Source organism: Chlamydotis macqueenii, chromosome 2 (assembly GCF_036417535.1).
Source record: "Chlamydotis macqueenii isolate bChlMac1 chromosome 2, bChlMac1.mat, whole genome shotgun sequence".
Classification (NCBI taxonomy): domain Eukaryota; kingdom Metazoa; phylum Chordata; class Aves; order Otidiformes; family Otididae; genus Chlamydotis; species Chlamydotis macqueenii.
In genome coordinates this window covers 48,403,984-48,429,097 of record NC_141557.1, presented here as the reverse complement: position 1 = coordinate 48,429,097, position 25,114 = coordinate 48,403,984, and the positions used below count along the sequence as shown (strand labels likewise).

Sequence of the window (25,114 nt, the reverse complement as noted above, 5' to 3'; positions counted from 1 at the left end):
CAGGACCCTCCACTGCTGCAAGCTTTTGAAGCTTTAGTGACTTCCACAAGGCTCTGACAGGTTACACTAGCCATGGGTTTGTGTCAAAAAACCCTAAAGCTTCTCCTAGGTCATGGGCTCAGTGATGCACAGGACTTTGAGGGATCTCCCCATAAAGCATTTACAGAGTCAGAAGGTCCCTGTGTCTGTGTCAGAACATAAGAGGCGAGAGGGGGACTGGAAGTCAGAACTAGGATCTCTGTTTAAAATTGTCTCAAGGCTCACTGTTGATTTCTATTGGAAAAAAACCAAAACATGCTTGTGCCATTGTTAGAAGCATAAGGCCATGTTAATGAAATGCTTTGCATGTTTTTTTTTCTTAGGCTTTCCAGGTAAGCTTTTAAAAAGAATAAAATGCAACATAGAAACAGCATCATGATTGCGCACAAAACTCACAAAGCATGAGAGTGAACTAAGATGGAACAGAAGCAATTTGTCTGGGGAAGAGAAAGACAATGATTAGGCATCTTAAGAGCTTCTTTAATAAATTGAAATTGTGCCACAGTAACCTGCTTCCCCCTTTGCCTCAGTCTCAGTAACTTCCTGAGTGATGAACAGACACTACTCACAAAAGTTGCACCTCCCTTCTGCTCTGAAGAAGGTAGCATTGCTTGCCTGTAATATGCTGCTAGCATGCTCAGCTAGCTGAGATCTGCTCTGTGTTGTAACGTACATTTAAAATGTCTTTTGGCCACGGACAGCTTCTCTACAGCCAGGGAAGAGATGCGGTGAGGTGGTAGGGGAAGGGAGAGCGTTTCAGGGAGAAGGCGTCCTTCATGTGCAAGATGGGCTCGAGAAACAGGAGGGGAGGAGAAGCAAATGGCTACCAGGCTTTCATGGCAGGGTGATGGCAGGGGTCGATGATGCTCCCTGAGGTGAGTGAGCACACCTGCAGTGCAATGGGACCTCCCTCTTGTGGTAGCCACTTTACATAGCATATTGCTCCATTTCAGCAGATTTACCGTCTCTCCTGGCAGAGGCGGCACACTTGTTAAAAGCATGGGGTGTTGCACTGGGTGAAACTTGTATTTATTCTTTGTCCTTCACACTATGTCTGCTTTCTCTCTCATTACTGAGTAAGCAGAGGTTTCATTAGTGTCTGATTCAGAAAGAAATCCAGTGTGGCAGACCAAATGTGGTATTGAGTTAAAATAGTACATTTAACCAAAGTTGTTTTTATGCTTGCCATGACCCCCATGGGTGTTTCTAGAGAGCAGTCTCTGCATTTGTAAAGCACCATTGCATTTCACACTCTGGTGACTCTGGTGGTGCCACACCTGTTTTATTAAGAGAAGATGCTCACCATGGTCATCTCTGGGCTTCACAGGTCTCGTGGGGCTGGAACTATAACCAGAGCTGAGTGATAACTGGCTCTTTAAAGTGGCTGCCAAAGTAAAAACCTGAATGGAAAAAAAAAGGATACAGGTTAAACACAATCTGCATTTTAAACCCAAAGACTTTCTTATGGAAACATTAAAAAAACCCTAACAAACAAACCATAAAAAGACCAAACCAAGGTTTCGCTTTTAAAAAAAAATTTAATATGAAATATCATTCAATTAAAATTATGTCCTGTTGGGAAGCAAAGGGCCAAACTGGCAAAAGTGAGGATGAAGGAAGGTGCATCCCTTCCATTGCATGATGCCCTCCTCTCCACACAGCTCCCTGGGACAGCCACTGTTTTCTTTTAAAAGAGCCAAGTACGATTTTGCCTTCTGTCTGAATCTTTTCGAGGTTCTAATTCTCAGATGCACCACTGCAGAACACTCTGCAGGAGGGATGCCTGTGTCAGTAGCTTCTCTTCAAGCCGGGTGACTTTCTGCAGGAGGTGGGAGTGCTTTTGGAAAACTGGGGAAAATTCTAGTTCAGAATGGCACTGGAAATGTTTTCCATAAGTATCATGGGAGAGGGCTAATCAGAGCAGATTTGCAGTTTCTGTGATTGGCTCTGGATTCAAACCTTTCAGGTTTTCAGTATCTAGAAAGAGTCACAGTGCAGCTCCTGGGGCCCAAAGCCCTCCCATCCTCTGCCCCTCTGGGTGCTAAGATGGCGATTGCTGGATGGGAGATAGATGCCCAGGGGAGATGGATGCTAAACATTTCCTAGTACGCTAATCAGCCAACGGCCAAAGGATTTCACACTTCAGCCTCATCTAAATGGCGACCAAAGGCAGTGTGCCAGCTCCAGCTATAGCCAGCACCCCAGCTTCACCCAGACACCGCTGAGGCTGGCACCAGCAGAAGTAACCAGTGCTTGGACGGGTGCAGTACTAGAGGATAATTTCCTTAGGCTGCACAACCAAGAGAGTCCATAAGTCCATAAGAGAAAATGTGGTGTGTATTAAAACTTAAAATCTTTATATTCTGTTCTTTTAGGTAGAATTGGTGCTGCAGCCTCAAAAAGCAGAACAGAAGTGAAGCAAGTAAGAGAGAGTTTTGTGGGTTTCAACATTCATCATATCCTAAATTACATGCATACTGACATGGCAGGTCTTTTGTAATATTAGTTTCATATTGTGTAAGTCCTTAATAGAAGACTTACTATATCCTGTCTCTTTTTTAAAGAGCTATTACTAAACACTTTGCTATTGAAGGGTATGTTTTCCTCCTTTTTTCTTTTTTATTTTTTTTTCTGTGTTTAACAGAACAGAAGCGGGATTGGAATTCCCGCTTGGTAACAAAAACAGATTGGAAAAAAATCTCTTACGAGTATTAGCCTGAGGAATTTTACAGTCACTTATCACAGATATCTTTAGGAAAAGCCTCAGAGAGGGGCTGGAAGGAAATAAACTCGTTATTTCCCAATAGATGATGAGGCATTCATCACAGCTGAGCTCTGCAAGTCAGGCAGTCTGAAGGGCTGAGGCTGCGATCTGAGGTCAGTAATTCAACATGATGATAGAAAAACATTTAGATATGGAAATAAAATTATACAAGTGTGTAGGGATTTATATTCAAGTAGATAAGTAATGCAACGGACTTCAGCCATGCCATGTAAATGCTTTCTGTTAGGCAGAGTTTCAGAAACTTGGTGAGTCTGGGACTCTTATGGCACCCAAGGCATGAAATGATAACCTGCTGGGTTTTGGTGTAATTCTCCTGATGCTGGAAAGATCTGTTTTAGAGGTACTTGGAGTCCTTGTTGGTCTGAGGAAAAACTTCTGGGCTGTCTCTCTAAATTGTTTTAATTTGTTTTCATTACATTTCTTTCCTTAAATGTACTGCCAATGCACTTTATTGGCAAATCTCAAGGTAACAGGCCTGTGTGTCTTGAGAAAATCTTGTTAGATTGTCATTCACAGTGAAGTATTCCTCAAGTTCTGTGGAAACTTTTGCCTTTTTGTTTCATGAACAAGTTAAATACCTAGTAAGTGGCAAAGGGAGAAAATCCCTAACAAGTTATGTTCTTTTGAAGTGTTAGTTATTTCCATGCTTATTATTAAGAATGGCTGTCTATTATTAAACACTGAGAAAAATATAATTATAAAGGCCTTTTCTTTACCAGTTCAGGGTGTCTTGCTGATATAATAGGCTTATAAAAAGTTATAGCTTTTATCTGGGCTTTATTTAAAGTCACTGAGTATCTTCTGGTGCTTCAGATTTCTTGTGAGAAAGCTCCCTTTGCTTAGAGCTGTAGGAAGAGGGTAATTTTTTACTATTATTCATTTGTGTATATACGTGTATACACCTATATATACGTGACCATATGTGTGTGTGTGTGTATGTATACATATGTGTATATTTATCTTATTTTGTTCAAAGTGTCACAGAGTCAGTAAGTGCTGGAAGGGCTGGGTGCTCTGAAACTTCATGTCCAGCATTAAGTGTATGATGTAAAACATATTTGCATGCCTCTTCTATCATATGACCAGGACAGTAGCACATTTGTATTCTTTCACGCTTACAAATATTTATGTTGATTTCATCTTCTGGAGGATTTAGTTTTTGAGTTGGGTAAATCCAGTGTTAAAACTAAAACTGAGCTGGTATGGATGAGGTTTTCAGTATCACAATGAAACTGGATTTTTTCTTTGGTGAAACTTTAAAATGAAAACTTTAAAATGAAAATTGAATGCAGGTGTGTCCAAGTAACCTTTTCTATCATCTTGAGCTGAATTACCATCTCGGACAAATCATGATCTTCCAGCAGCTGAAGCAGGCTGGGGTTAGGCTGGCAAATCCCTCAGAAACATTGTGATGTTTACTGCGCAGATTTGCCTTAATGTTATTGCTGAGCCCCTGCTGTTAAACTTGACTTGTGATAATGTAAGAAGGTGAAATTTAGCCTGATGTTTTAAATTTTAGCAAGTACATAGGCACTGGTGCAGTTCTTTGGATGCTTCTTTGATCAGAGACTTCTTTTGTTAAATCACTGTTGAGTGAATCTGAGATCCAGTGAAGTAGATTGGCACAAAGATCCAAATGCGAAAGATAGAAAGATAGGTTGTTTAAGGAAGATGAAATGCTGTTGATTAAAATATTAACCTTCTATGTGGAATGCAGAAGGTAATTTATTTTTTATTGTTGCTCTTTTCTCTAACTGCATTGGCCTGTTCCAGGGGGCAACTTGTTAGCAAGGGCTCATTTACGATGTCGCTACACAGTCACGCTTCTGGCTTAATAACGTGCCAAACTTCTGGTTTGTAGTTACTTGCTAATGACTGCAAGACTCTTGTCAAAACCAATATTAACTTGCTTTAGCCATCGAAGAGAGAGGAAGAGTAATCTGTTTGTATTTATTGAGACCAAATGGATGAAGTCCTAAGCAACCTAGTCTGAACTTGGCTTGGGCCCCATTTTGATCAGGGGGTTGGACTATAGACATCCTGAGGAGTCTCTTCAGCCTGAATGATCTTAGGATTACTGAAAAATACCAAGCACATGTAAACTAATGGGAACTGTTCTGTAGGATATGAAGGAGAGGCTATTTAGATTATTGAATCTATATAATCTAAGCCTTTAGTTTGGGCTGGGGTTCTAAATGCCTTTTTCTTTGAAAAAAAAGGATGGTAGTGTTCTTTATATGTGACAGAGAGAAATGCTGACTGCACCTGCTGTTTCCAACCTGAACCCTATCCCTGTCTCCCTCAAGCACCAGGCTGTTTGTTTTCTTTGGCTTTATGAAATTCTAAAGAGCTTTCTCTGAACCTCAGGCCTGTAGGCATACAAAAGAAATTTGAAAGGCCTTCCTTTTGACCTGCTAAACTCAGTGTGCCTCTGGGGTTTACCTAAGACTCAAGCTTTTATCTTGTTGAGTTATGCTAACACAGTTTCCAGTGTGTGGCATTTCAAGTTACCAGAATACTGCTGTTCATCTGTTTTGTATTTCTGAAGGGAAAAACAAGCAAATTGTGCCCCAGGAGAAATCTAGCTACAGGGAAACTGAGTCTGAAGGATGTTAAACTATGAGCTCAAGAAGGTCAATGAAAGTCTTCAACTGTGGTCTTCTCATTTCCAGATTTGTACTTTACTCACATTTATTTGCAGTTTTTACCTCTCACCTTTGGCTTCATTAACCTGTTTTTTTCTCTAAAGATTTGCATGCTGTGGCATTCTTGAGACTATCAGCAACACATTGCCTTTGCATAGCATTTCACCAGTTACATTATCTGTTCCTTTTGATGCCGTGGGTTGAATGAGAACGTGTTCCTCCTGCTTGAGATTTCTAAGCAGGACCGAATTCCTGTTTTTATTAGATTGCAGTCTCTTAACCGAGAAGTTCCTAACACTTAGGAAGTGTGGGATATTTAGAAAGCAATAGTCATATAGTGAACAATCCAGACACAATGGGACTGTTTCAGAGGCCTCTGCAAGCAGTAGGCCATGGAGGTAGTAGATGGGAATATGAGCAAGTGTATCAATGTACGCGAATGTAGCGAGGTGAGTTATGCGAATGGGAATATGGGTGAATGTATCGAAGCGAACAGGACCCGAGCACAATGGAGAAAGTGAGAATACGTGCTTAGAAGCAACGGTATGATGGACAAAGTAAGAAATATGTGACTGTATCCAGTATACATCTTTAACAAATCAAATTATGTACTGTCCATACGCCTAAAGCAATACTAACCAATCAATGAATAGTTTTCGCATGAGCAGGAACTCTAATGTCTGTATAATCTGAGCTATCTAGGCAATAAAGTGGCATTTGCTTGATCACGTTGATCGGTGTGCAGTGTCCGTGACTTCCGCATCAACAAGGAAGTGTTAGGAAGTGTTAGGAACATTAAGACATTTCCCTGCTGAATAGGCCAGAGTGAGAATGCAAACTGGATAAAGTGAAAACTTCTTTTGGAAAACAGCAATATTGGTAGTCTCTGACCATGGCCAGAGAGCTATCTGGAGAAGCAAATGGAAGCATTGTCTCATGCTAGGGCCAGGAACGACCCTGACTATTCCTACCTCTGCTCCCAACACCTTTTTGGGGGACCAGCATCTTCAGTGACAACAGGGCTGACCAAAAGTAGATATTTTGATAGAGTGAGCTAAAAATGCAAGTGCCTCAGGTGTGTTGTAGCTTTTGGTTCTATTCTGGGTGGATTAAGTGTAGGGAGAGATGACTGACAGTTGTTACATTCTTTGTTGTCTTTGGGCAGATGAAGTGTCTGAAGATCACTGCAGCTCAAACAGTGATCCAGGGGGAAAAGCTACTGTCTTCTCAACCGAGATTGGTCCTTGAAAGGGGACCCCTGAGGATGTGCCTGGCAGTTAAAGCATAAACTTGAGCTATGGGATCTCCCCAAGGACTTCATAAGCTTTTGTGCCCCTGTGATCTGAGTGTGTATCTTACAGCCCCAGCCAGCTGCTGAAACCACGCAGAGGGTCCAAAGCTCTTCCATGAGCAGCTGTGGAGGTAGGCAGGGGCATGGATGGGGAGACAGCAGGTGGTGGGCTCACTGGTGCAGAGCCTGTGCTTAGGCTTGCAGTGCTGATACCACCAGAGCAAGGAGGGCTGGTAAAGAAGAACCATCTCCTTAAAAAAAAAAAAAAAAAAACACATTGTGAGTTTGTATTTAAATATGTTGCAATGAAAACAAACACTTTTGAAATGCTTCCTCTGAAGATTTTTTCCCTTTCTAAAGTAGTCAGTATTTCAGTGGCTGCAATGCTTGTCTGGGGTTTGAGAAATCCAGGCTGAGGGACCTTCTCTGAATTGCATAGATCTGAAGCTCACAGACACGTCTACCTTTTCTAGGCAAATGCCCTAACCTCTTGCCTGAGAGTTTCAGTCATTCAGTCTTGTGTTGTGGCTCCTCTGTTTCTGCTAAGTGAGTGTGCTTTCAATTAGGCACAGACCCCTATGGCTGGGAGGGGGGAAGTTGCCCAACGTAGACACACATGAGCCTGAGTGACTGGAGTGTGTCACTCGCTTCTGCAGTCAGCGAAAGCTAAGAAACTCGTATAGCATCAGTTTTATTGCAATTTCTAGAGCCTTTGTAAGGAGATGAAATTTTTCTTGTTGGAATAATTTCCTATATGTTCTAAAAGTCTGTGTCTCAAAGGTTGGGCTCAGGGATGAGGAGAGGACCTGGATGCTGGCAAAATCAAGGACCTGCTGTGAGTAGAGCATAGGCATTCAGTGCCTTTGCTATGTTGTATTAATCACTTTTTCCTCTGTTGCATCCTTTTCTACATTGAATTCAAAGTGTCCTTTAAGTGGACTTGCTCAAATAATATCTACACTTAATGTTTCAGCTGACACCAAGGTGATATGGGTTGTTTTTATTTTTTGTCTTTTTTTATAAATACATGCTGACTTGTACACCGGTAGTTAGTTTCAGAAAAGCATCTCTGAAATTGATGTAGCCATTGTGATTTATGCTGCCCAAAGTTTTTGGTCCGCCATTTTGCCAAGCCTGTGCAATACCATGCTTTGTGCTTGTGCATCTCTGTGCTCCCAGGAGATCACAGGTGACATTTCCACCATCCATCAGGCTCGAGTTCATGTTGCAGGGGAAGCTGGAGCTGCAAGGCATAAGTACATTAAAAAATTTTCAGTTCAATGTAACTTTTTTTTTCACTACCCTAAAATTTTAGGCAGTACTGAAGGGAAACATGCCTCTAGATTTTAGTATTAAATCTCCTTACAGTTTTAAGGAATGTAATTATCATTACAGAAAGATATCCACTTATTAAACAACAAAAATGAATTCTGTGTACTTATTTGAGCAAAACTATTCTGCCATAGTTAACATGATAGTGACTATGATGTATCGATCTGAGAAATATTTATCATAAATCCTTTGATATTTGACACTGATAGCACTGCACCATTCCATTGGGCTTTCACTTTTGATCCCTGGCTCCCCTAGATGCTGCAAATTGGTGCTGTCTCAGGAATTTTTATAAATATTTTTATGTATGACTTCTTGACATCATGTGGGTTTTGTTAAATTGTCAAGAAAAAGGAGGATTCTTGCTGCTTCTTGGTGAATATAGTGTTGAGCTGTATTACTGCACTCACTGATAACAGCAAATTGGTAATTCACTGGGAATGAAATGTCACTACTATAAAAAATATAAACTATAAAAAATAGATTGCTCTGTCAAGAAATCCAGATATTAAAATGCTTATTGGAACATATATATGCAGACTTAATGGATGCAAAGCTATAAATGCAGAGGAGAGGGAATGAGTACAGCAGCAGATTTGTGTAGTTATCAATCTATAAAAATCAAACAGCTAAGGCATTTTTAAAGGAAAATCAGGATATCATTAACAGGAGAGTAAATTTTCAGACAAGATAAATGGAAGATAAACTGCAATATTTACCAGCTAAAAGGAGAATGCTTAGGTTCAAAACTTCAGGCACCTCCAAAGTTGCTTGGCCATAGTGACACCTTTTAAAAGCATCTCTATCCTTCAGAGGGGCCCTCCCTGGTCCCTACAAATGAAATCCATCTTCTTCTTCACATAGCAAACTTAATTGCTGGGTTTATCACCAGCAGCAGCTGCCAGGATGGAGTTCAGGCTGCTCTTCTTCACTCCCTTGAGTTTCTTACTAGCCTGGCTCAGCTGGATCCATTTGTGTTACTGCTTCTTGCAATTTTGAGGAACACAAGAGAAGACATCTATTTCAAAGAACATTAGAAAAATTCTTCTTTTTGATATTTTTGTTTGTGCATGGTTTGAGCAGAATGATTTCACAAACGAAAATTGCAAGAGTAAAAACCAGTAGCAGAAGTTGAAGGCACAGTGAAGATCCTGTGTGAAATCAGAAAACTCTCCTGGATGATCTGTAAAATGAAATTTTGAAAATAATGTATTTCTAAATATCAGCTTGGTGAAAGATACAGGGCAGGTTGAAAAGTAGATTGCCTTGAGGAGACTGGACACTTGACTTTCAAAATTTGTAAACCATCACCTTTTAATAAAAAGGTAACTGGCATATGTGTATATTTTTGTATTGACTAACAGAAGCCAAAGTTTTAATGCAGGTAAGACTGAAGAAGAAAAAGGCCAGTATATGCTAAGACATGACAAAAATTAGTTGAAGAACCCTCACAGCAGTAAATGACATTTTTCCATAACAAGCAACTCCATCAATAACAAATTGCAAGTTTTCAATCCCCTTGCCAAAAAGTAACGTGTGCCGCAAAAGCCCATGGATCATATAATTGTACTGGGGTGCAAGCAGGAGTATGCTGGGTCACCTGTTGGCTTTTCAAATTCATTGGGAGGAAATAAACATATTATGAAGTATTATGTTCTGTTAATTTGCTTTCAAAAAAGCATTATGCTAGAATGAAAGAAGTCAGTACAAAGCAGCCATGCGAGATTATGCTGTCACGAGGGGTGCTGTGGTCACCTTCATAGTGAGCATGAAGCACTTGGCAATTCAGAGTGTGAAGTGTGAACGTTAATAGGGACATATACAATAGGAAGGATGTAAGGATGTTTGTGAGCTTGCCAGAAAACTCTTGGCATTTTTAGTTTTGGTTTTCACAGTGGTGGGACATATTGTCATTTTATCTGCCTTTATTTCTTCCGAAGCTGCTTGTCACAAGTTCTGGTACATGTACAACCAACTCGCTGTGATGTGAAATGCTTTGGAAATTTTCCTCAAGACTCACAGAAATGTATAACAGAAAAGTTGTTATTCTCAGTTCCTGAAAATTCCTTGCTGTGTGTATATGTACGTGTGTGTATATATCTCCATCTCATGCATGTGAAAATAATGTGATTTGTAAGTATGAGGACCTAAATGATGCCTAAAGATTCAAAGAGCATAAGTGAGCTTGCTGGACTGAACAGCAGAAGACTGTTATTGTTCATATTCAGTGTTGGAAACCTGATTGTAACCGTACCACAGATAGCCATGCTGCCTCGCTTTGTTAGTTGTGTGTTTCCTCAGACAGCTGTGCTTTAGAAATGCTAGCCAGAGCTGGGCTGGAGTTAATGCTGGTTTGAGAGCAGAGTAGCATCAGTGTTATTAAAAGATATTGTTAATAAATCAGTCTAATATATTGAAGTCCATAGTTCAGCTAGGCCCTTTCATTAATATTAGGGAAAACTATGGTCCAGCCTGAATTTGGGGTAACACAAAAAGAATCATTTTTGTATACGGTCTGGAAAGCTGAGGGTATTAGTTCTTCCGCTAGGCACTGTAATACCACTGCAATACTTATTATCAATAAATTCACTTTCCAGCACCATATGAAGCAGCGAAGTCACCTTATTCCCCAGAAGGAAGGACAGCTGAAGATGGGTTTGCTGTCTTAATGGCACTTGGGTACATGGCAAGGCGCGGGCTGTTTTGGCCCCAGCAGTGAGGATGTAGGTTTCTGCAAGCTGACTGGGCAGGATTCCCTCTGGGTCACCACTGTCACCTCTGATGTGGCCCATGCCTGACTTCTGTCTTGTTTTGAGTCAGTTAGCAGAAATGCACAGCCTGCTCTCTCTGGCCGTGGGGGTTTTTTTTCTGGCCGATGTGCTGAATTTTAAACAAGCTGTCTGACTCTTCCTCCAGTTTACCGTGGAGGGAGTATTTGTTGCTTGACTATTGATGTATTCTTAAAATGGAATAGAAATAATTACAGTGTCCGATAGTTCAAAATGCATGCTGTCTAGCTGCCCTGTGAGGCGTTTCCTTATTCTCAGTAGAGGAAAACTGAACCTCTGATGGTAGTTGAGTGCATTTAATGCAGGCATATCTCTTTCTCAGGAGAAATTTCCATGTGACACTTGGCAGATCAGAGACAGAAAAGAGGAAATTACTGGTAGGACTCCTGCTGTGTCCTGGTTTTCTTTCTTTCTCTTGCCAAATGTTGGAAAACAATTTATGCAGTGAAAAGGTGCACAAATTATTTTCTGTCTGTAGGTTCTTCCATATTAGACCACAGAAAGATAACATATTGCCTGTATGTACCCATGTTTGTATCTGTGCATGGTGCTTAAAAATTTAAAAAAAAAAAAAGGCAAAAATGGCATGGTGAGATATGGATCTTAATGCACAGACTTTTTACACTTTGCAATAGTATCAGTATTATAAATACCTTTATATTGTTATAGTACTGAGAAACTGAGCTGGTTGAAAGTGCTGTGCCAGGAGCTGAGTAAAAAGTGTGAGCCCCAAAGAGATTCAAGTCTTTTTTCTAGTCTGTCCTACTTACCTGAAAAACCCAGCTGGAGTTTTCCAGGTTTTGCTTGGGAGCCGTTCCCACTCGCAGGTTGGAGGGCTGCTGGCAGAGGGGAGGATAAGGGTCAGCATGGGCAGCTGGTTTTGTCACAAAAGGCAGGATGGGGTTGATGTGCTGGGAGAGGAAGAGATGGTTTGGGATCTGCAGGGAAGGTGACAATAATCTCACAGTAGCTAAGGCATCTCAAAATTAACATCATGGTTGAGACTGAGTTGCCCTAGGGCAGGATCTGCCCTGTATCTGCAGGGACATAGGAGGAGGATGCAGGCTGCTTTTCTGCAAGACGTAGATTTCCCACGAGCACTAACTGTATCCTGGCCTTTGTCTGGATGCTGAGCTCAGGGCTAAGCTACAGACTGCTTGTGATAAAACGCCCAAGGTCATGCACAGCAAAAGCAAGTGCTGCAGATTTTGAAACACAACATTGATTGTATGTGGGGACAAAATCACTGAAGAAAACGATAGAGTGAATTCAGTATTAGCTCCTGATGTCGGAGAGTGATGGCCTGCAGGGAGCTCACCCAGCTCAAGGGGCTGCACACGTGATGCTGCCAGCACAGGACTGAGGGCTCTTCCCAGAGGGAAGAGAGCAGCACAAAAGTCACTCCCTCTGCATTCTTTTTTCTCCCAAACTCAGGTGGCTATGGACCTACGTCCTCTGCTTCTGCCTGTATTTGGGCAGACGAGATCCAGAATTTTTCTCTTGGTTATTGCGTAAGTACTCACTGAGTGGCAATGTCCCCGTGTACAGAGCGGTATCAGCTGTGGCTGCAACCGGCCAGCTGAGTGAACGTCTGCATCAGGTGGAAATGGATGGAAATGGAAAATTAAAAGGAAAAAAGCTATGAAGCCTTAGAAACACATCTGAGAAGCACTGGTGTGTTTGATATTATACAGCAGTATGTACTGGGCACATCAGCACTGTGTGTTCAGCACTTACTTGTGATAGCCTGGCTTTCATGGGGTTTTTCATAGGCCCATAAAGGATATAGGCTTCTTGTTAGCTAACAAAACATGCTGTGTAGTTTAATTAGCTTCCTGAGGAGAGAAAATCCCCATGGATTTAACTTATGAGAAGACTCAGGGATTTAAACAAATTCTGCAAACACAAAGCACATTTTTGGCTGGTCTCTCAACTTCCAGTTGCACAGAATTGTTTTTATCCCTCTTATCAGCACTCTGTGCTGCCTCCCTGTGTTTTATAGTGTGAAGGAAACTATGCTTTTACCTATAGTGTTTTTTTAATTGTTGTTTGTGGGGGTTTTTTTTCTTTTTTTTTTTTTTTTTTTTCAATCTGTATTCTTGACTGCAGTTAGCAGAAGCCTCCACCTTTCTGCCCCATCGCTTTCTATTTCTGTGTCCTGGGAGGAGGTCGCTACCCTACTGACTCTGGCATGTCAACCTCAAATCTGCGTGCTGATTCTCCTCCATGGGAACACTTTCCTGAGAATCCCCCTCAGTTCTTAAACATCTGGCATCAGTTAAAAGCTTTTTCAGCAGTTAAATTCAAAGTTGCCTGCCCCAGGAGACTCAGGAAAAAAAAGAGAGAGCATCTGTTAATTTGTCTTGGGCCATATTGCTGCACCTTTATGGCAATCTGTTTCTTAAGTATGAAATGAAATATCAAATATCCCCACACATAGAGATGTCTGTCCATCCCCATCATCCTCTTCCTTTTGTGGTTCATGTCAGAAATCACTCTTCAGTCTTGGATTTTTAGTGTTGCTTCTTGTTATCTGACCTCTGTTTCCAGATAAAGCATCAGAAGATGTTTTCTTCTCTGATCAATAGTTAAAAGTTTGTTTCTTGGGACATTCATTAGTACAGACAGCTGGCTCTTGTTTCACATTGTTTCTCTTTGAAATAGTTAATACCTAAGCATTTAGTTGCATACTCCAGAAAGAAGACTTACATATGGACCAGTGAAAAAAAGCTGAATATTTTTGTAGAAACCTGCATAAATGTAGGATAGGATAAATTTTAAAAAGAGTGTTTGTGGGAATGGTGGAAATCCTGATTCTGTGCAGTTCCCAGATCATTAAGGGGAAACAGGTTTTCATAAGTGGGATGCTGTAAATTAATATGTATGAATGGGGAAGTGCTGAACAAGTGCAAATCCTATTGGAGCCCTTCACAGAAGGCTTCTCACTGCAGCCAGAGACTGAGGACCTCCCACCCCTGAAGAACAGCTCCTGGCAGAGGTCCTAATCCTGACCCTCAGAGAGGCAGAGATCAGACCATTAGATGCTGGATGAGTCATTACGATCCCTGAATCTAACTTTCCCTGTCACATAGGTCATGTAATTTCATTTTACTTATTGATTAATGCCTTAATTTTTTGACTGAACCCAAGTATCTCTCTTCTCAAAAGCTAAAGACTTTGCATGGTTAAGATCCAGCACATTGCAAGCTGCTCTGTTCCATTGATCAATGTTGAAATAAATATTCTTCTTCCTTTTAGCTTGAATTTGGCTAGACTGATGTTGCTGTCACTGAATATATTTTTAAACCTTTATCTGATAGATTGAGTTCACCTGTAAATATATGGCTGTTTCTCTTTGTAAGCACAGGAAGAATCTTACCTAATGAGGTCTAGATAAAGTTCTGAATACACTTTGTGGATTGGACTACGTCAGTCCAAAGATACAAGGTAAATTTTCTATATCACAAATTATTGTTTTCTGAACTTTTACCAAGTAATAAAAATTCTTTCAAATGTGAGTGGAGGAGGTAAACATCCTGTTTCACAGTTCTCTTCAATGGTGTGTAATAGAAATGTTTGCAGCTTATTTCTACTTGGGAGCGTTCTTTCTCACCTGTCCCAGACCTGCCTTTGCTGTCTTCATTAGTGCATTATTTCCCACTTTCTTAGCAGCTTCGCTGGCCCCTCTGAGTCGGGTGATCCATGATGGCAAAGAGTGTGACTCTCTTCCCCCATACAAAGCACAGCACGGGGGAACAGGAGGGTTGCATGAGGAAGTGGAATATCCTGGTGAAGGTGCAGCACAAACACACTGTGCATCTGATCCTGGTCCTTACAAGCACCCATGCATGTACCCCTGGGTTTGCTTTTTAACATAATCTCCATGGTTTTGCTATTGGTGACCTGATTTAAGTGGGTACTGCTAAGTGGCCAAACTACCCACCATATGGATTGTCTAACATCCCTACAGGACAGTGATGTTTTGGGACAAAGTCTGCTGTTAAAGAATGGGTTAAACCCAGATCAGCTCTGGAACAGATAAAAACATTAACATTTTAACCCCCTTCCATCCTCACATTCTCTCTTGTCCTTGTTTCTTATTCTCTGAGTTAATATGGGAGGTAATCTTGTTCTTTTGGAGCCTATGCTATGGAAAAAGTGGGCAAGTTTTCTCTCCCTGTGATGCATGAAAAGAGTGCCCTGCTGTCGCTAGAGGAGAGAAACAAATGCTGCTTTCACACCCTTCTGCTGTCATGTCCTCAGTGCCACTTCAGCAAGGCAAGCTCAGTCCTTTAATCTAGGGCTAAGTGGTAAATTGATGCGGAGGGCCATGAAGCAAGCTCGTAAATTAGTCTACTTAAAAGGTTGCGCTTTACATATTTGAAGATAATTGGACCATCATGACTAATTCATAGAATGATAAAATGTCGACAGAAAAAGAGCTATCCATCCCCACCTTCTATCCTTAGATTACATAGCAGGAAAGTCTAATTCCCGCCCTCCCCCCCACCCCCCATTCTGTCCTAATGAATGTGGTCACGGAACACGGATTTTTTACATAAAAGAGTCTTTCTTGATTCTGCACTATAAAGGCACGAGTAAGGCAATGAACATGAAGAAAAGACTTACTGTTGTTCATGTGGCTTTCTATGAGATGCCAAGGGCATAACTTCTATTGCATCCTAGCCTTGTCTGGCAATGAAGTAAAAAAAACTTCATGCCACAGCTTTTTCTGCTGCAAATAGTGCAGCAATCGTATTTGCAGGGAGAAGGTTTGTTACTCATACATTGGCTACATCAAATCGATGACAACACTTTTGGAAATGGATATCTATCTTGCACAGCTCTGTTTCCATGACAGTAGCCAACAGATGACTGTGCTGTGATGGGGATAAGGTAGCCTTTCCATATGGAGCAACCTTGATGCCCATAGTTATTCCCAGAGAATTTCTTTTAGATTCCCAACTATTAGATTTGCTGTGCAGATCCAGAAACAAATACTGAAAAACCTGATTATTCCTATAAAAGCATCCTGCTGTAAGAAAGAGCTAGAAAATAATTTTCTCATCCCTTTTAATGGCTCTCTATAGGCTGATCATTAGACATGATATAGAGACTTCAATAACATGAAAATCAGTGGAAAATTGGAAAGAGGAAGGGAAGCAAAATAGTAAGAATCTGAAGTTTTTATGCCTTGGGGGAAAATAAGCAATTTTGCTAGGAATCATTGGTATTATATAAATAGTGCATGATAGAAGATACGAGTGACTTTCTTTCCTGTCTTATTTTTAATCATTCTATCATGTCCTAGAAAGATTGTGTGTTCAGCTGTATGAGCTGACTGAAATGCAAGTTAACGGTGGCAAACCAGTTTTATCTTCCTTTGCTGAATTAGTGGGCTGACTGATAAGCTACAAGTCCTATCCTCTGTCACCCCTTGGTTTGCTTCACATTTGCTCTTGTACCAGCTGTCTCTGTGAAATAGTTGTTCCCTTATATTGAATTTACAAATCTGGACACTAGCACGGGAAAGCAAAAAAGCCAGAAAACTCCTGTAGGCTAAGGGGTTTTGTAAGTCAAAAGTAAAACTTCCCCCCCTTTCTTTCTTTTTTTTTTAAAAGCAGTCAGGACCAACCCCAAACAAACCCCAAACAAAAATAAACTGAAGAAAGAATTTTTCAGAAACCAGTTTCACCCAAGCAAATTCTGGAGGCAGGAAGATATAACCAAATACTGGTTTTCCAGCCTGGAAGCTAATAACGAGCAGAAAGATATGAGCAGAAGAAAAATATTGCTTGAGAGCATCTAGGTTCAGCTTTGAATGTACTCAGAAAACATGATAACTGTTAAAAACTGACCCCTCCGGCTTCCATCTGATCCATGATGTCTTGGCAGATGCCTGTCAAGCAAGCAGTGTGAAGCTTTCATCTGCTTCTCTTCCCATTTTTCTGTGTATGCTATTTTCTGCCTCACCTCTCTGTATGTACAGACAAGCTTGCTATCTGCCCAGCTGCTGAACAAAACGTATTTCCACAATAACTGATTCAAACCTGTGTAATAACCCCTGGAGGAGCTGTTGGGATCGGTTTTTCTCCAGGGTGCTGTGTTCTCTAAAGCTACACCGCTCTGGGCCCTGCTTCGCCAGCTCCCCACCACTGACCTCTCCTCTCCCTGCAGTGTGGGACAGCCCAAGCTCAGGCTGATGGAGGGCCCTTACTGTGTGCACTGCCACCCTTTTTGGACCCAGCAAAATGGTCTGCTGCTGCTATAGCTCCCTTCCTCTGTGTGCCTGCAAGCTTTATCTTCTATCTCCTTACCCCCTGGTCCATGCCTGGCTGTTGTCCCCCTGCATCCCACCCCTGTAAGGAGATTTGACTCCTCACATCTTCCTTTCCCATATCTGGCATCTCTCAGAGACTTCTATTTTTTTATTTTTTAAAATCCACTAATGTCTCCTCAGTCTTAGTTGCATCTCTCCAGACTCTGTGCTGTAAGGTCTCTGATGTCCTCAAATCTTTTTGCTTCCAGCTATTCCAATTGATCTATTTCCTCCTGCTGTTGCTTTTGATATTTCTTCTTCCCCTCAACACAGCCACCGCTTTTTCAGCTTTAACACCTTTACTTCTTCCAAGCCAAGGCTTGTCTGATCTCCCTCGCTGTAATTCTCTCCATGATTTCCTCTGTCATCTCCCAAAATGTATCTTCACCTCCTTCTTGTGTGTCTGGTTTGAGTTGTCCCTTCTCAGGCTCCCAGCACACCTTGCAGAGCCGCTCTACTGCCCGTAGCATGGATGGATGCTCATGCTTGTGCAGATCTCACTTCTCTTCGACCTCCAAACCCAAGACATCAGGCTTGTAAATCCCTTGGGTACCACAACCTGGAAATATGTCTGGTTCCTGCATCCTGCTTACATGGATGCAGGCAGCCCCCCGCTGGACTGCGCAAGGCTGTTAAGGGGCCTGGAGCTGCGTGAGAAAAGGGCTTGGAAATAGCTTATGCCTCATAAATTTTTTTCAGGGGACCAAAATTCATCTGAAAGATCCTGCTTGTAAGCACCAGTTTCCATGCCTGTATATGTGTTTTCCTCCTGTGTGTAGCCAGAAGCAAAGCAAGCTGCCAGAGGCAACCCAGCTGTGCCTTTTCTCAGCCCTGCCACACGGAACCTCACTTTCCCTCTTTCAGTGGCTAATTTCTAGAAGGAAGTCTTGCATCTGGCCTAGATTTTGCTTTTAACTTTTGAGCTGAACCAGCATTGCTGCTGCTTCTCACGTTTCTTGCCTGAGCGCTTTCCTTGTCAGCTCCACGGGGCTGCAGCCCAGCCGTGCTGCTCACCAGTGTGTATTGCACCCCATCCTCCCATCTCCTGGCATGGAGAAGACCCCTCCATGGAGATAAAGCCTTATTATGAGCCAGGGGCTGGCCTGCGACAGTGGTTGTGGCATGACCCTGATTACCCTGAGCACTGCCCTACCAGCCACCCCAAGACGACCCGCTGTCTCCCCTTTTCCTGAGTGGTGTTTCTCTTCCCAAGATGTGGAGCCTGCTCATCAACACCTGCAACTTGACTGCCATTAAAACAACAGGGAGCTGTGCTGATTTACATCTCCTAAAGAGCCAGCCTGTCCTGCTGGCTTATTATTTAAGTGATGAAAATATCAGAAGTGGTTGACTTTTTCTACTCAGAGCTGCCATAATTTTTAGTAGTGATGCGATATCCCTTTTTTATTTATTTATTTAATTTTGTTGTGTTTGAGGGTTATTTGCCCTAGTAGGTGTTAGACAGATTGAGGAAGAAATACTGTGAATGCTGAAGGTGAATTTGCTTCCCACCAATGCCTGGTTTAATGTGGAACATTAAGAAAAATTGGGAGCACCTTCGCCCTTGCGTGACATGGATGTAAAAGTAGTGGGTTTTCATGGGGGACCCAGCCAGCAGCTCAATGGGGTGCTCCCTTGCATGGTTCATCTGGAAGTGCTTCTTGGCAGCATCAGCCCCAGCACCACTATGGTGGTCACCCCTCGGGGCAGGCAGGCGGGCATCCCCTGCACTGCAACCATCACTCTTCCTGTGGACACCATGGAAGGCGGGGGAAAGCCTTCGGTGTATTTTTAAGGAGTCAGACACAAGGCGAGTTGTCACTTATGCCAGGGTGAAATGAAAGGAAATTGGTCTCTGAGGGGCAGCCATGTGAACATATATATATATATATATATTTCTTTCAATAAAGATCTTGTGTTATGAGAGCAAGCAATGCCACAGGTAGGGAGTGATGGGCTCGTTGCCATGGGAACTACTCTTTCTACTTGAATAGCAAAATCAATAATTGCCTAAAACCTCCATGGCGTGTTTGGAGTTTGGTTCCTTTTCATCATGTAGGTTTTGTGAGGGGGATATGATAGATTCTGCAAGAAAACCTGTGGATGCTCTGCACTGTTCCCTGCCTGTCTCAGGCATTAATGCCATACCTTAACTAAATAGATGGACACTTTATCCTGCCACGCTAAAGGCCTAATCCTGTAACCCCTGCCTTTATTTTAGGGGAGCAAAGCCCATGCTCCTAGGAACAGCTGCCAAAATACCAGCAGGGCTACTAGCACCGGTCAAGATGACTGGCATCGGTAAAGACTGTGTCGTCTGATCATGATGTGAGGAGCGTAAGAGCAGCTGAGTTACGGAATGTTTGACCCAGATGCTTACAGTGACTATCTATAATTTTGAGTCGCTCCTTATGGAGGAAACTCTTTGGGAACTGGTGACCCAAGCTCTTCCCTCGCACAGCTCCCTCACGTCCTGGGGACCGCCTGGCAGCTGGCATTGCTTTGTTACCATGGTGCTAAAATAAGGTATTGCTCCAAGTATGTCATGCTTTTTTTCTTTTTTTCTTCCACCTGTTACACACTTTGGTCAGCAGCGAAATAATTCACCATGTTAACATGTTAGATGCTCATTACTGGGAATGAAGCTAACACCCCACTGAGATGAACAGAGGTGATTCATGCTGTTCTGAACTGTTGGGTTTGCTGTTTACAAACTCAAGCTGCTGATGTGGCTGCTCAGTTGCATCCCAGGCTATGATTTAGCTTTTTCTCAACGTGAATTTCCTTTTTGATTATTTTTTGGGGGGAAGCCTGAAAGGGATCCATTTAATTTCTGCATATGTTTTGTATATTTGTGCTAGCAACGTGGATAGATGCATTGATTTATATGTAAATATTTGTGTTTAGCAATTTTATGTATTCAGCAAAATGACTTAATGATGATAGGATATATTTTGTGAACATTCCCTCCCTCAGCTACTTCCAGTAGTGCTGATCTTTCACACCTGGGAGCCCCAGGGATCTTTTTAATCTCTGTAGTTTGCAAAATATATCAACAACCTAAGAATAAACAAGAAAAATATTTGGAAGAAATCTGGATTTCTCTCCCTTCCTGTCATCACCAACTTGTTTATACTGTTGCATTTGAGTTTTTCCAGATTGTATTATCTCATACAGGGCCATTTATATTCTCAAAATAACTTTTTTTTTTTTCCCAAGGGAGAACAGATTTTCCATTTTATATATTATTTTATCCAGAAGGAGTTTGAGGAAGGCAGATGTCAAGTACTGGAGTCCCATTAGAGCCAGTAGGTGCAATCTGATCATTGCACCAGTGTAGATGTAGGTATTAAGAGAAGGAGACCACTAAAAATTTCAGCAAATACGATCATCACACATTTTCCAATTGGTTGTTTTCCCAAGGCACATCCTAGGCACCTGATAACGAGCCATCGCTCAATGTCTGAGGGCATACTGGTCCCAGTTTTTACCCTACAAATTTCGTGCAGTTTGGTCTGACCAATTATTTTGTGTCTATGATTGTTAGATGTTGCTAGTGAATATATCAGGAGTTTGTTTCCAGCTTCTTAAATTTGTTAAGCTAAGCCAGTTTTGTATGTTTGAAGTTTGTTGTCTTCAAAACTTTAAGGCCAGAAAAATGCCCTTGGACTGGGCAGGTAATACTGGTATGTGGTATAGCATTAAAATATGCTGCTCTCCTTTTATTTTACAGTGTTGTGGGGAATTCATTAGGCTCATGAACTTGCAAAGCTTGTAAATTGGAGTTTAATTTCAAGCAAGCTAATTAGTCATAGTTTTAAATAATTTAGGGGGTTGATGCACTTAGACTTAGAGAAAGTTGGGCCCTTTTCTGGGGGGTTGTTTTGGGGTTTTGTTAGCTTACTTGATTTATTAATAGGATTATTTCAGAAAGAATTTTAGTATTTCCATTGATTTGTCCTTCCAGTTCCACTCAATGAATATGTTATATATCCTGTCCCCAGTTTCTTTCTGGTAGCAGCAGGGGGTCCTCTGGTGACCTCTTCAATGTCTGGCTTCATATTCAGGAGTCCACATTCATTATTTCCCTTTGTCTAACAGTGCTGCCAGCTGAAATATCTCCTGTCGCTCCTAGTGATTTAGGCTGTTTTTCAAAGACTACTGAAATTTCCAGAAAGTGAATGTTGAGGAGTCTCCATGTGTGGGAGCCTAATTGATTTCTTTTTTTTTTTTTTTTTTAGAAGAATAAAATAGTATCACTCCATCTAAGATGTAATTCAGTGTAATGCACACACAAAATAAACAGGGATTTGTAATTAGAATGCACCAGCCATGAAAATAATGAGTCATGATATTGTTGTTATTTTAAAAAAGACACCACCACCAGTCTGGAAGAAGCTGGAGCTCTTTAAGTGCATATCTCCACCTTCTTCCAGGTCCCTCTGCCTATCTGGACCCAGGACCTCCTGGAACCAGGAGATCTTAGCTCTCTCTTTCTGGGAGAAAGGACAAAGCCAAAAACCACACTGAAGAGATTACAGCAAAACCCAAGACTCGATCTGATTCTGACTGAGATGTCAGGCTGTTTCCTTGCACATAGCCCTCTCCAGGAGACGAGGGTCCCTCAGCACTACGGGCAGAAATGTGTCACTGTGTGCCAAAGGGAGAAGAGTCAGGATGGAGAGGTTTAAAAATTCCTCCGTCCCCTCATTTTGAAAGACAGAGCAAGGAATATTCCTTTTCTGATTTCTTCCTCTACTTTTCTAGTAAGAATAGCTTTCATTTTTTGGTTATTTATGGACACATGCTTGTTTCCAGCTTCCTGGGAGCCTCCACAGGGGATTTGTGGTGTGCTGACCCCAGCTGGGCCATAGCGGAGCCTCACTGGCATGTCCCCCCATCCACTCTCTTAGGAGAGCATCTTTTTTGCCGTTACAGAAGCTGTCAAGTTTGCCAGAAAAACAAACCCTCTGACACAAAAGGCATAAAGCTGACGTGAAGTAAGCAATGGTCTGTACTTAAACCATACCCCCTCCCAGATAACTGAGAGTAATTGAGACTTTGATGGATGAACTCTGTTACTCCAGTCACTCGCTGCTGAACCTTTGCGCCTACTTGAAATTCATAGAAATTCCTGTTATTGAGCCTGTTTACTGTGTAGATGATGAATATGGGCCTGACTTGCTCTAAAACACTTCTGCAATTTCCCTTATACTTTATTTTACTGAAGGTCTCCCATTTTCTTTGTCTTGATGGTTGGCAAAGAGCCAGTTGCTGGAGAAGGCTTAGTTTCTGGGGGGCATCAGCTTTGATTTTCCTCTTAGGCGCTGCATTCCTTGTTCCCGCACACTGGAAAGCTGTGTTATAGCCTCTAAATCAAGATTATTACTATCCCTGCTACTCAGAGGAGTTGCTACCAAGCTTGCAAGTACATTGCTGTAAATTAGAGAAATTTCCATCTAAATTTCAACAAGGAATGGAGCTAAGATAATAAGAGAACCAGACAGGACAGTCAAGGAAATCGGACGTGTGTTGGCCTGGGCAGTCAGCAGTTTAAATAATTCTGTTTATTACAGACAACACTGATATATGATATCAATACTTGGTAGAATAATAGCATTTTTCTTGGGTATATGCTTCAGATTTGCATACTGCAGCATTTATCAGTATAAAAACGGAATTCTGCATTTGCAGAATAGTCTGCAGTACTTTGCTCCGCTGCAGTCTCACAGTGGGAAACAGAAAAAAGCTCAGTTCTACTGAGGGCTTATTACTTCACATCTGCATGGATCCTAATGCATGACTGCATGAATTTGCCATATATTTAGGACTGCCTGAACCCTGACATGCCTTTACTTACATAGCAAAATCAGGGTTCAGGCAAAGCTGACACTATCCTATCAAGAAGGCCAACTTGTTTTCACTTATTCATGTTTTTGCTTACAGAAATAATACAGAGGAGGTCTAGTGACTATATACCATGCAGTACTACAGTTCAAGGGTACGAGTTTCCCTGTTTCTGCTCACAGCATCTGTGAGAATGTGCTTCAGGGACAGAAGAAATAAATTATGTGGGAAGTCACAGTGTAGCATCCTGTCACTCTAAGTCCAAAATACATTTCCTCTTCTCTAACACATAGACTGTGCTTGATTTTTTCAGCTTACTTGATAGATGAGGCAGTGACTCCAGTGAGGGCAGGATATTATCACTTTCTATAAAGTGATAATCTTTCATCTCTTCTCGCCTTTATAGAGTGCATCAGCCCCTGCACCCCAGGAGAGCGTGCAGTGAAGCACTTCTATGGACTTGCCCTGCTCTTGCACTCTGTCTTGGGCACTAGTTGGAGAAAACACCCTTTGGAGCTGGGTCATCTTTTGGTCCCACACAGTACAGCCATTCCTATGTCTTTTCTTTCGTCCCCTGACCTAGAGATGTGGGGACAACTGCTTACAGCCTGAGTTAGCATGTAAAATAGGACTTTCTACAACTGCAGGTTGGAGCCTGTACTGTTGCGAGCCACTACATTGAATAATTCCTACCATCAGTGAATCCAGATCTGCCTTAGAGTATTCATGTTTTTCAGGCAGTTTGGGTTATATGCGCAAAGATACAGTACTTCTAGAGGAAAACTTCAACAACTTAGAGCCAAAGGAGAAATCAGAGGCTGTAGTTGTCTGCAGTACACTTCAACTCCAGTGAGCTGTGCATGGTTGCAGCTCTCACTGTTACTGATTTATAGAATGTTTATAGATCATATAAAGGCTGTAAATTGGAAAATGGGATAGTTCAAATTATTTGGCATCTCTTATTTATTTTGGATGCTACTTCAAACCCTGAGTGCTCTGGTTCCCAAGCTGGATTTATTCCTGCCCAGTTTATGCTCATGTGTTGTTCTCCTAAGGGCAGCTCTGTGCTTCTGACCCATTGTTTATTGCCCTTCTCTTTACCGAGGGCAGCTGTGTGTCCACTCAGTCCTGTCTCACAGCTAGGACAAACTAAGCTCTTAGCTGGCAATTGTAAAACAGGTCCCTCTTCCCCACTCTTCCTAGGATCCAGCTGAGAAGTATCTGATTCACTATAACATTTAAGTGCACTATCTGGCACTTTTAATAATTAAATTTCCTTTGTTCCTCTCTTCAGGGTTGTCTGGTTTTTCTTAGAGAATTCTGTTATTGTCCTCTTTGCTAACAGTGAGTTCCCACTTTGAAACCTTGGTAGGAAATGTGCTGATGACACAATGTAATTAATGAAAGCACTAATGAATATGAATAGAAAAAATGAAAAGATTGATCTGTAATGGATTTTGCTTATAATCTTCCTCTGGCCTAATGAAACCCGTCTTCAGCTCAGCTGGTTCCAGTCACTTTAAGCACTTGAAATTTCCTGTATTAATTCTCAGTTTATGTAATAGTCCTCCATAGTGGTTTAACACAGTTCCAATAGATGCAATTTACCACATCTTCCTTTGTCTAGAAAATAAGTTTTTCTTCAAAGACAGACAAAAGTCTAGTCTGACATAACTCACATTGGGTAAATGTGTGCTAAATGTTGTCCCCTTTTACTTTTATGTCTCTGACGCTTTTCTTCCCAGCTTTGTTCTGAACATTTGCATGGTGGTGAGGCCAGTCTGTTAAATCTCAAGGTTGTCCTCAAAGCTCTTTCCCTCCCTTTCTTAAATAAGTAACTGTGTGTGCTCTTCTTCCATGCGGTGCTGCACAACCCCTTACAATTGGGTCGGCTGAACTGCTTTTGCCTTTCTAACACCATTGGATGGAAATAGATAAAAGTATCTCACTTAGATTTTAACTGGCATCTAGATTTTTCTTGATCTTTTCAACCTCTAAACTCCATCCTTGCTTTTAGCAGGCCGGCTACTCGGACCTCTTTCCCCTCTGGGAATCCTTTCCCACAGA

At 41.7% G+C, this 25,114-nt stretch overlaps 1 long non-coding RNA gene across 1 annotated transcript; it reads right to left on the bottom strand.

Annotated features, from left to right (window-relative positions):
• Window positions 1-7,727: 7,727 nt before the first annotated feature.
• LOC147601653 (uncharacterized) lies at window positions 7,728-15,604 on the bottom strand. The gene is made up of 3 exons (XR_015257671.1): window positions 15,511-15,604; window positions 8,812-9,275; window positions 7,728-8,003 (listed from the first exon to the last, which is right to left on the bottom strand). It is a non-coding gene; the product is annotated as an uncharacterized LOC147601653 (long non-coding RNA).
• Window positions 15,605-25,114: the final 9,510 nt, after the last annotated feature.